This window comes from Lepeophtheirus salmonis, chromosome 5, assembly GCF_016086655.4.
Source record: "Lepeophtheirus salmonis chromosome 5, UVic_Lsal_1.4, whole genome shotgun sequence".
Classification (NCBI taxonomy): Eukaryota; Metazoa; Arthropoda; class Copepoda; order Siphonostomatoida; family Caligidae; genus Lepeophtheirus; species Lepeophtheirus salmonis.
Genome location: NC_052135.2, coordinates 28571196 through 28581465, shown reverse-complemented (window position 1 = coordinate 28581465; position 10270 = coordinate 28571196). Strand labels below are relative to the sequence as shown.

The 10270-nt window shown below is 31.1% G+C and overlaps 1 long non-coding RNA gene across 1 annotated transcript in view; it reads right to left on the bottom strand.

Moving 5' to 3' along the window:
• Positions 1-4449: 4449 nt before the first annotated feature.
• LOC139905423 (uncharacterized) overlaps positions 4450-10270 on the bottom strand; it is a 50921-nt gene continuing 45100 nt past the window's right edge. Inside the window, exons 3-4 of the long non-coding RNA XR_011780139.1 lie at positions 5228-5381; positions 4450-5165 (exon numbers count right to left, since the gene is read on the bottom strand). This is a non-coding gene — a long non-coding RNA (uncharacterized lncRNA). The remainder of the gene's footprint in view (positions 5166-5227; positions 5382-10270) is intronic.

Sequence of the window (10270 nt, the reverse complement as noted above, 5' to 3'; positions counted from 1 at the left end):
AAAAATGAAAAATAACTTAATAAAGTACTTTAAATAGGTTCCTGTAATGTATGCTGAGTGTAGAATGTCGTTGATACAAAAATTACTTCTATTTGTTAGATAAACACTGAGTTTTCTAGGCACTTTTTCTAAACCAAAAATTGAATTTTCTTCTTATATAGGTATGTAAAGGATTTAAAAAAATTTAGATTTGAAGAAGATAATTAATTTTAATTGATGTAACTTTTTCTTTTGAATTCAATGATGCAAGTATTTTAAATATTTATTAGATAGGAACGGAGTAATTTGATGGTTTCGACTGGGAATTCATCCCTTCTTCTCCGCGTTTTCAATTCAATGTTATTGCTTGTTTATTGGCTATGACGTATGTATCATGTTCATTTTATGTTTTCACGTTGAGAGAAGAAAAGAAAAGAAGATAATTGTCTGTATTAATTATTATTTAATATTTTTTATGTATGCGATGCGATGAAGACCGTTTGTGTTGTAAAATTATATAATTAATAATTAAATATTTATATTTCATAGATATAGATTAATCTGAATTATAATATAACGTAATATTTCTTACATATTATAACTATTAATTAATTAGAATTTAATAAGAAATCGTTTATTATATTTATTATTATCATATTTTTAATTTTATATTAACATTTTACATTAGTGACATTGTCCATATTAAAAGTATTAACATTTTATAAATTAATAAAGTATATTTTAATTTAATTTAAATTATCATTGTAAATTAGGATAAATATGTGATTGTATATCTTTAAGTTTAAATGTTTATATCCCTATAAATGCATTTACATTTAGTTCACACTGGCAATGTGCCTGGGCTATTACAAGGATTTGTTGAAAACCATGTTTCTAAAATCTATGTAGACATATCAAGATGTTAAAATAAAAGTAATTAGCTACTTAAAACTATATATGACTTATTTTGAGGAAAACTTAATATTGACCATGATTATACCAATAAGGCATCTATGAACTATATATTCCGTTGAGTTAGTGCATAAAAAAATTATAATTTATTGGAATTATAAAAGTTTTGTTACGATTAATATAAATATAATGGCTAAATTGGTATGAACCACAAATATGGTAAGTGCTAGGCTTAATGAAATTTTGTCTGGTGATAGATTGATAAAGAGAAGGATTAAGAAAAACATGGATTGGGAGTACCATTTCGAAAATATAAACGATTATTCGTGGTTTGAATTAATATTATTTTTATTTCATAAAAAATCCTTCTTCTCCAGCGGAGATAGTTTTGCGCGTTCCCTACAACGTTTTTAACAGACCTAACTCTCGTCGTTACCTTTATAGTATTACACAACCTTTCCCCAAAAAAGAAACAGAAAATACCCCAGAAATTATCTGGTAGTTAGCCAAATAAGTAAATCATACCAACTACCAACTGTGTTTAACACACTTTATCTCCTCTATTACTGTGATTTTATCACATCTAAGACCGTCTCTTCGACTTAATTTAAGATGCCAGGGTTAGATTTTAGAACATCATTACCCAATGTCGTTTCACAGCACTGAAGCAACTAGTCAACCTTTTCTTCATCCCAACCTTGTTGATTATTTTGAACAATTTCCATCAGTCCAAAAATCGTTCCATTCTTCCTTTGAGGTTTCGAACGAGACCAGACCACTGGTCTCTCACATGAAGGAAACTATGTACTTGCCTTATCCAGGGAGTATTATAAAGATGGAGAACGTACCTTTTTTTTGGTTTACCTTAGTAGATATATGTACGTTGTTTTTCTTTTTCATTTAGTCATTAAAAGTATCCTGAAGTTTTTAGTAGAGATGATTCGTGTATAAATGAAGGAGAGGGGTAAGATTTGAATTATTATATCAAGTTCTTTCTGCATCCGACAATAGGTGAACTCCAAGCTCCAGATCAACAACGTGCGGGGTCCCCATAGTGTAGGTGTAGAATGATGCTGGATGTTTTGAGCAATTTCTCTGCTCATGTTTGGGGGACGCTCGACCTACTAAGCATTTTTTGTAGTAAGTACAACGCGGGGCTCTTAGGTTTCAACCCCCATTAAGATAAATCTGGCCCTGTCATGGTGACCTTGTGTTTACTATCATCGAATGTTTGCAATTATAACTATTTTTGATGATTGAGTCACACTTCACTAGTTATTACATAGTTGTGGAATCTTATAATGGTTTTAAAACTCCAACTCCACAACTCTAAATGTATTATTCATGATATATAATAATATCAATTTTTAGATCTTACGAAATGCATTGTTGCTGTCCTGGTTTCATGAATTTGAACCTGAGGATCAAAATGTGAACAATGTTTTATCTTATTTGAGTAGTTAAATGGATTAATTCTTTATTTTGGAGGATATCAGAGATGCCATCGATAACTTCAAGGAAAAAAGTAATCATCTTGAATTTATATAAGAGTAGCTATTAATTCATTCAAAAACTCCATATGAGAGAAGATATTCTCCACTAATTATAGGAATGTCTGTGCTATGGCAAACAATAAGTCCGACTTAATATCAATAAATAATTTCGTCTGGCTTAATTGTTTTTCCTTCAGAAAAGCACATCAAAATAGTTACCAGGATTTTATCGATGGAATCAGGAATAGATAACTCAACATCTGATTATTTGAGTTTTAAAATAGCTTTGCTCGATGTTAAGAACATAAATGTCTCTATATTATCATAGACGAGGTGTATTCCGCTCAAAGAGTTGAATTCTCCGGGGAAAGCTCTACGAATGCGAGGATAATAGATCGACCAAAAAAATCTTGTGTATTATGTTTAAAAGTGTTCTAGTCAGGTATAAGGACGTAGTTGCAAGTGTTCTTCTATCGAAGATTGATTAAAAAGTCATGAAAAAAGGGTTCTTCAAAGTTCTTAAATTTGTTACCGACGTCGCCATTCGATCGAACATGAATTTTTTAAGAACAAATAAGGAAATAGTTCTACCCCACTCCATATTGAAAATCCGTTCTCCATCTCAATACAAAAGATATTCCTATTATTTTATTCAATCCATATTTTCAAAAATTTCTACAATAACCTAATAAATAGGAAATATTTAGTTTTTCCATCTTTTGAAAACCATGATGAACACTTGGAAGCTCATTCTCACCATGATGTCGACATTTGTCAAAAAGAAATGTGCCTATGAATCAAATATACACATCAAATCTCTCACTAAGTCTTATTTCCTCAACCTATTGAAAAATCAAAGTTAGTTTATCAATATATCATTGAAGTTCTTTTATGATTCTACTACATATATAAGCTTTAAAACCTTATGGAAATAGCAAGGGCTCCTGCAAAACTTATTTTATGAGTAAATGAATGTTGTAGGGATACGCTTAGCTCATCTAAATATTTTAATCGATAAAAATGGGAGCCATCAAATTATTGATTCTTTTCTTAATGAACCTAGTAGGGGTGAACTTGTGAGACCGAGAATTTTTATGTTTCTGATTATATCTGATATTTATTATTTACTTTAATATTTGTATTTGTTTGTGATATTATAAAAAATTGTCTTTTTTCTTATAAAGATCTGGGAAATGTATTTATATCTTGTCTAAAAGAAATACTGATGTCTCAAGATAATGTGACATGGATACAGCAAATGTGCAGATGGCCATGAATTTGTAACTTATTTGAATTTTGTTGCTTCTAAATTGTTTTGATTTATTTTCAAACAATTATATTATAGATACGAATAGTAAGGTTCATTCGAAAAAACAAAGACAGCCAAAAATTAATGAATAAGGGGAAAAAATTAAAAAAGTACATTGTTGTAATTTTTGTATTTTGTTTTGGTTTATATGTAATATATTGATAAATATAAAGTTTAATTACAAAGATATATTGTGTTTTTATTTATATTGATTCAGGTGTTGGGGATTGAGAACGAATTCTTTGAATTCGATAACAATTCATATTATAAATCTTCATTTTTAGAATGTTAATACAACAGAAACTCTTCAAATTATTCAAATGGGAATAAGATTTGAAAATAATTTTATTTAGGGACATTATGGAATATTAAACAATGAATATATTAAGTTAATTTCTACTATTATATAAAAAACATGTAGAAAAGAGTGCGCTCTCCATCTCTAAAGTACTCCCTGCCTTATCCCGAAAGTTGATAATTATGTACAGAAAAACGGGTGCAAGGAGAAAGGGGGAGGGGAGAGAAAAAACGGGCGCAAGGAGAAGGGGGGTGAGAAAAACTTATGGTATCATTGTTTAAAATACTGATGTGATTATCAGCTGCCTGCTTTATTACAATTTTTGAGGGTATAACGAAAGTATTTATTAGCAAAATGTTTAATGAAGATATACTACGACGTTTTTTATACGTTACAGTAGATTTGAAAACGTCACACTCCATGAAATTGTAATTCATTATTAACCATATTCTCAGAATAATAACTAATGAAACGACAAAGTAGAGTATTTCGAAATATATTTGAAGTTCCAAGTTTAAAAAGAAGGCTTAAATTAAATATAATCTACAGACTAAAAAATATACCATCATGCATTTATGTTAAATATACAAAATTAAACAATTATAATCATATGACTAATAACAATAAATTCAGAATATTGATATAATAGATTGATCCAAATAATATTTTCTTGTTCTGACATGAATTCAGTTAAATATGTCATAATTTTAAGTTGCTAAACACAAGCCAGACGTGGAGTTTAATCAAAAAGATCATCATCCTTCTTTCCTAATGTGTAAGTTGCATATACAAATGTGCACAGGATAGATATACCTCAACGGATGAGATCTAAATAATTATTAATAATAAAGTAAATATCGAAATCATAAAATTAGACAATAAATATACTAATAAAAAAATGTTAGAATTAAATCCACCGTAAATTGCAAAAGCTAATTATGTAGTAATGTCCGGCGATATTACTCCTTATTAAGTCCATCAAAAAAGATTTCCCCCGGTTATTTATGCTTGTATAACAGCATACTATTATCATGAAGGATACACACAATTGCTAATTATAATGCTACACCCAATGTAGCTACCCCCGTTGTTGTGAGCATTTAAGCTGTTGTTTTTGCCTTTTATGAGTTTTTTGAACATCATTTCTTTTGGGGGTAATCAACCATAACTAATCCTTAAGTGATAAAAAAGTAATATTTATTGACTATGTAATATTGGAAAACCTAATGATCATACCCAAGTCTTTAAGTGAAGAAATTAGTATCAGACAAAATAGTTGCGAACCATCCAAAGCTACTACCGCCGTTGTTATGACCATTTAAGCAGTTGTTTTGGCCTTTTATGAGTTCTCTGAACATCATTTCTTGGAGCTTATCAAACATAGCTAAGCCTTAAGTGAAGAAACTAGTGTCAGACAAACTAGTTGCGAACCATCCAAAGCTACTACTCCCGTTGTTGTGACTATTTAAGCACTTGTTTTTGCCATTTAATGAGTTGTGTATCATAATTCTTGATATGTTTAGCTAAAATAGAATCATATTTTATGGTTAGATTTAAAAAAAAATTGAATACTTACGGTTAGGTAGTACAATATTCAGAGTTCCCTTTCGAAATTAGTAAAGATTTTATACATTTTACTGATAAATTGATCGTAATTTGGTGTAGATGACTCAAGAAATGCTGAAAATTATCTCAACTTCACAATTTACAATGGGGGGTATTTCTATAAATGACATCATAACCAACATCCTCCATTAATTTAATGATGGTTCCTTGGGAAAGGACGTGTTTACCCGTGTATTTCTCCATAAATTTTTTGAATGTAGGATGATTAGCAATGGATAAGGGTATGTTACATATAATAAGTATCTTTGTGAGATCAGAGTTAATGTCTGACTTGATGTATTCATCATTAACGTGATTATTTAGATGAATATCTATGCACTTGATATGAGATGAGTATAATGAGAGGCGTGGAATTCTAGACAGGGGACTAAAGGCACATTTATATTGACAAATCCCACAAGCCATCTGTTTCTCATCCGGTTAGCATTTTCCAAATTCCTGGGCCTCCATTTTCATAAATCCAGAAGGCGACGTTTATTTAAGGCATTTTATTGAGTTTTCTATCGACTATCAGCATCTGATATTATATTAATATTGAATAATAAAGGCGGGAATTATAATGTTCTTGATTGATAGAAGAAGATGTATATTATTTAATCAATAATGCCATGCATATGTAAGGGGGGGGGGACTGATCACCTATTTTGATGATCTATAACTGGGTTAAGTGTACACACCCTCACGGCAGACCATCATCGATTTTAATGATTTTTGGTGATCTGGCTTTTCTATATGAAATAAGAGAGTGTGGGAAATATTAGGGTTCTGTGACTCACTTGGACTGTTCTAGGCCTGCTCAAAGTTGGCCTGATGCGTTGGACCTGTGTTGTTTAGAAAGCCATAATTCCGCTCATAGTTGCTCGATTTTAACACAAATTACGTTAAAAGATGCACAAGAACACAAACTTTAACTTATTTTCAACCATAGTCTTATTTTAATCACAAATATATGTTCGGAGCTCTGGTGCGGCCTTCAAAATGATGCCCCTGCCAAGCAGCAAACCCGATTTTATTTTTATTTTCGAGAACATGTATCCATATATATTTTCAAACATATCCAAAACTCAGAGTGGGATCTTAATGGGATCATTTCCAACAAGAGCATTATTTAGAGTATATGGAGCCGCTTTTATAGCATATTGGTATGATTGTTCTATATATAAACTCGTATTATATGTAAAATAACACTATGATATTAATAAAGTCAATAAGTTAGTATTCATAACAATGAAATTACGTATTCAATGTACTTTAAATCCCCACATAGTTTTATTGTACATTAATTAATTGAAACATCGAAATGCATTATTGTACTTTAATTGATGCGTGCATTTTGAAGAAAACTATTAATTCAGACACATTCTAAAATTAATATAACCAGCCGATAAAATTGTATCTGCAAATATGAAGGATTTTCGTAAGGATTGCGCAGATCCTATAAAAGTACACAAAAAGAAATATTACAGAACAGATCTTCGGGATGTTTCAATGCCCTTTTTAGTGCAGTCTTCTTCTTTATTAAAGGCATGTGATTGACTTTGGACTGGATGCAGGAAAACACTCAATAAAACAGATTTTCCTATATCACCAACATAAATCAGTGTTTCTCCAATAGCAACAGAAATTGATAACATATTTACTGAGGATGAAATTTTGGAGAAAAATATTGAAATTGATACATTAAATCAGTCACTGACTCTTTTATGGGAAAGTCCATTTGACCAACGAAAAGCTGATAAATCAAAAACCTATGTATTATCAAAGCGAAAAAAAGTACAGGAATCCGTAAAAAGAAAACAGGACTTAATCATTGGTTCTCCTGAAGCAAATAGATCGAATGTTCCAATATGTGAGGAATTCTGCATGCCTGAAGTGATTAAAGGTCTAAAAGAAAACTATGAAGTTTCAAATAATAAACAGAAAAATCATATTTTAACGATTTTCGCCAAGACTATGAGCATCAGATTAATGATGCAGAATTTCAATTGCTCACAAAGAATGGCAGTTCAGGCGATGAAAGATTATGTTGTAATACGAGAGCCTACTGGCAACAAATATATACAAAAGCGATAAATTCTGAACAATTTAAGAGAACTCTATTAGAGATTTAAAGATACAAGCCCAAATTTGAGCATTGGATTTTCAAAATTCGCTTCCCTGCGACCAGCAGAATGTGATCTTGATGGTACTCCTGGTACACACTCTGTATGTGTTTGCACTTTTCATCAAAACATTAAACTTATGATCATAGGATCGAGAATGGCCGAAATAACAACTTACCAAACGTACCGTCATGTTATTGCATCTATTGTATGCAACACTGCATTACCTTCGTGCTACTTTCGTACTTGTGATTCCTGCAAAAGTACTGGAGATTATGAAAATATATTACTCAACAATTTTGAACACAATCTTATCGACGAGGTACAATGTCAATAGTGGGTATCCATTGATAGATGTGAATTAACTTCTACAGTACTTCCAATACAAGATTTTGTTGACCGTTTCTTTGAAAAAACAGTCAAGCTAGCAAAACACGACTTTATTGGAAAGGCCCAAGGCAATTTCTTAACAAAGAATAAAGAGGAAATTACGGAGGAAGAAGTTGTGGTAATTAGTGACTTTTCAGAAAAATACAGTTTTATTGTCCAGGATGCGGCTCAAGCATTTTATTGGAATAAAGCACGGGCAACAATAAACCCTTGGGTTTACTATTATAAGAATAATGGTAAGTTATGTCACCACTCTTGCACTATTTTTCCGATAACAACCATCACGATGTTGTATATTTATACCTGAAACGACTTGTAGATCATTGAGTCTTATTAAAAAAATACATTACTTTTCCGACGGGTGTCCGAGCCAATATAAAAACTGTACAGCCTTCTTGAACCTCACGTTCCACCAAGAGGACTTTCAATTGTCTGCTGAGTAGCATTTCTTTGCCACAAGTCACGGAAAGGACCTTCAGTTGGTGTAGGTGGGCCTATTAAAAGAAAAGCTACGAAAGAGAGCCTCCCACGTCCTTATCAAAATCAAATTACAAAGGCGAAGGATTTATTTGAATATGCACGAAACAATATGAAAAATATGAAGATATATTTTTGCACAGAAGAAGAGTATGAAAAAGAAAAAGACTATTTAAAAGAAAGGTTTGTTTTGCAAAAACGATTTATGGTACACAAAAACTTCATTCATTTATTCCCGAATTAGACCGATCACTAAGAGTTTACTTGTATAGTGAATCAGAGGAGTCAAAAGTTGAATCTGGTATATGATTTAAGTTTAAAATGAAAATAATTGACTCAATCATAGTGTTATTTTATAAAATATATAAATTTTTAAGTATATTATACTTAAATAAGAATCCTATTTTATTTTATTAATCAACAGAAAATATGTATATTATATATAATACGAGTTTAAATATAGAACAATAATACCAATATGCTATAAAAGCAGCTCTATTACTCCACATAATGCTCTTGTTGAATGTGATCCCATTAACATCCCACTCTGAGTTTTGGATATGATTGAAAACATATACTGATACATGTTCTACAAAAATTAAAACATAATCAGATTTTCTCCTTGGCAGGGCGCCATTTTGAAGGCCGCACCAGAGCCCTTAACTTTTATTTTTGATTAAAATAGGATTATGATTGAATATAAGTTAAATTTTGTGTTCTTGTTCAACTTTTGACGTGATCTGTATTAAAATTGAGCCACTATGAGTAGAATTATGGCCTTCTAAACAACACAGGATCCTTACAAAGGATTGAGTTTTTTGCAGGAAAATTTTATGGATCTAACGCTGATGGCATACCCACAAGAACGGTGCTATGTTTTATGATTAAAAGTGTAGCAATGATATTTTTGCCATGTTTCTAATTGTTACAATAAATTTGAAGATTATTAAAGAATGGGTTATATCTGCAATTAAATTAGTAACAGAAATTGGATTCGATATAATCGCATTAGTTTGTGATGGCCATGCCTCTAATCAAAAACTCTGTCATCAATAATTATGTGAATGACAATTTAAGACATTAATAGAAAACCTGTATTCAATTGGAAATCGAATATGTTTGTTATATGACACCGTGCATCTTTTTCAAAATTTCTACAATAATTTCATAAACAAAATGTCATTTATATTCCCGTCATTTAGAGAAAATATATTTCAAAATCAAAAATATTCCTAAATGAGGAATAATTCAAGGAGGTACTTCTGTATCCCCCTCCTGGAGGTCCCATAAATTTCTTAATTGTCTACTCAAAAGGTATCTTTCGATACTCTGAACCACTTGGTATAGGATTAGACAATAATTCTGATCATTGTCCAAGATCATCTTGATTTATGAAAGACCGAACATAAAATGGCTTGGAGCCAAGACAAGTGATTCCTCCTCCAGGACAGATTTTTTAAGGGGATAATTAAGGAAGAGACTTAAAGTATTTTTTATGTGTCCTTAAAGAGGATTTTCATTCTTCTCAGGCATTTCACTGAGTAAAAAAACATGGCCTTCACGAGATGTAAATTGTTCCACCAAGGAAACATGGAAATTCCTTCCTCGATTGCTGCTTTATCCAAAAGGGAGGTAGGAATCGCAGTTGAAGTTTCTAGAAATGCCACTTCTCTCCTCATAGGCC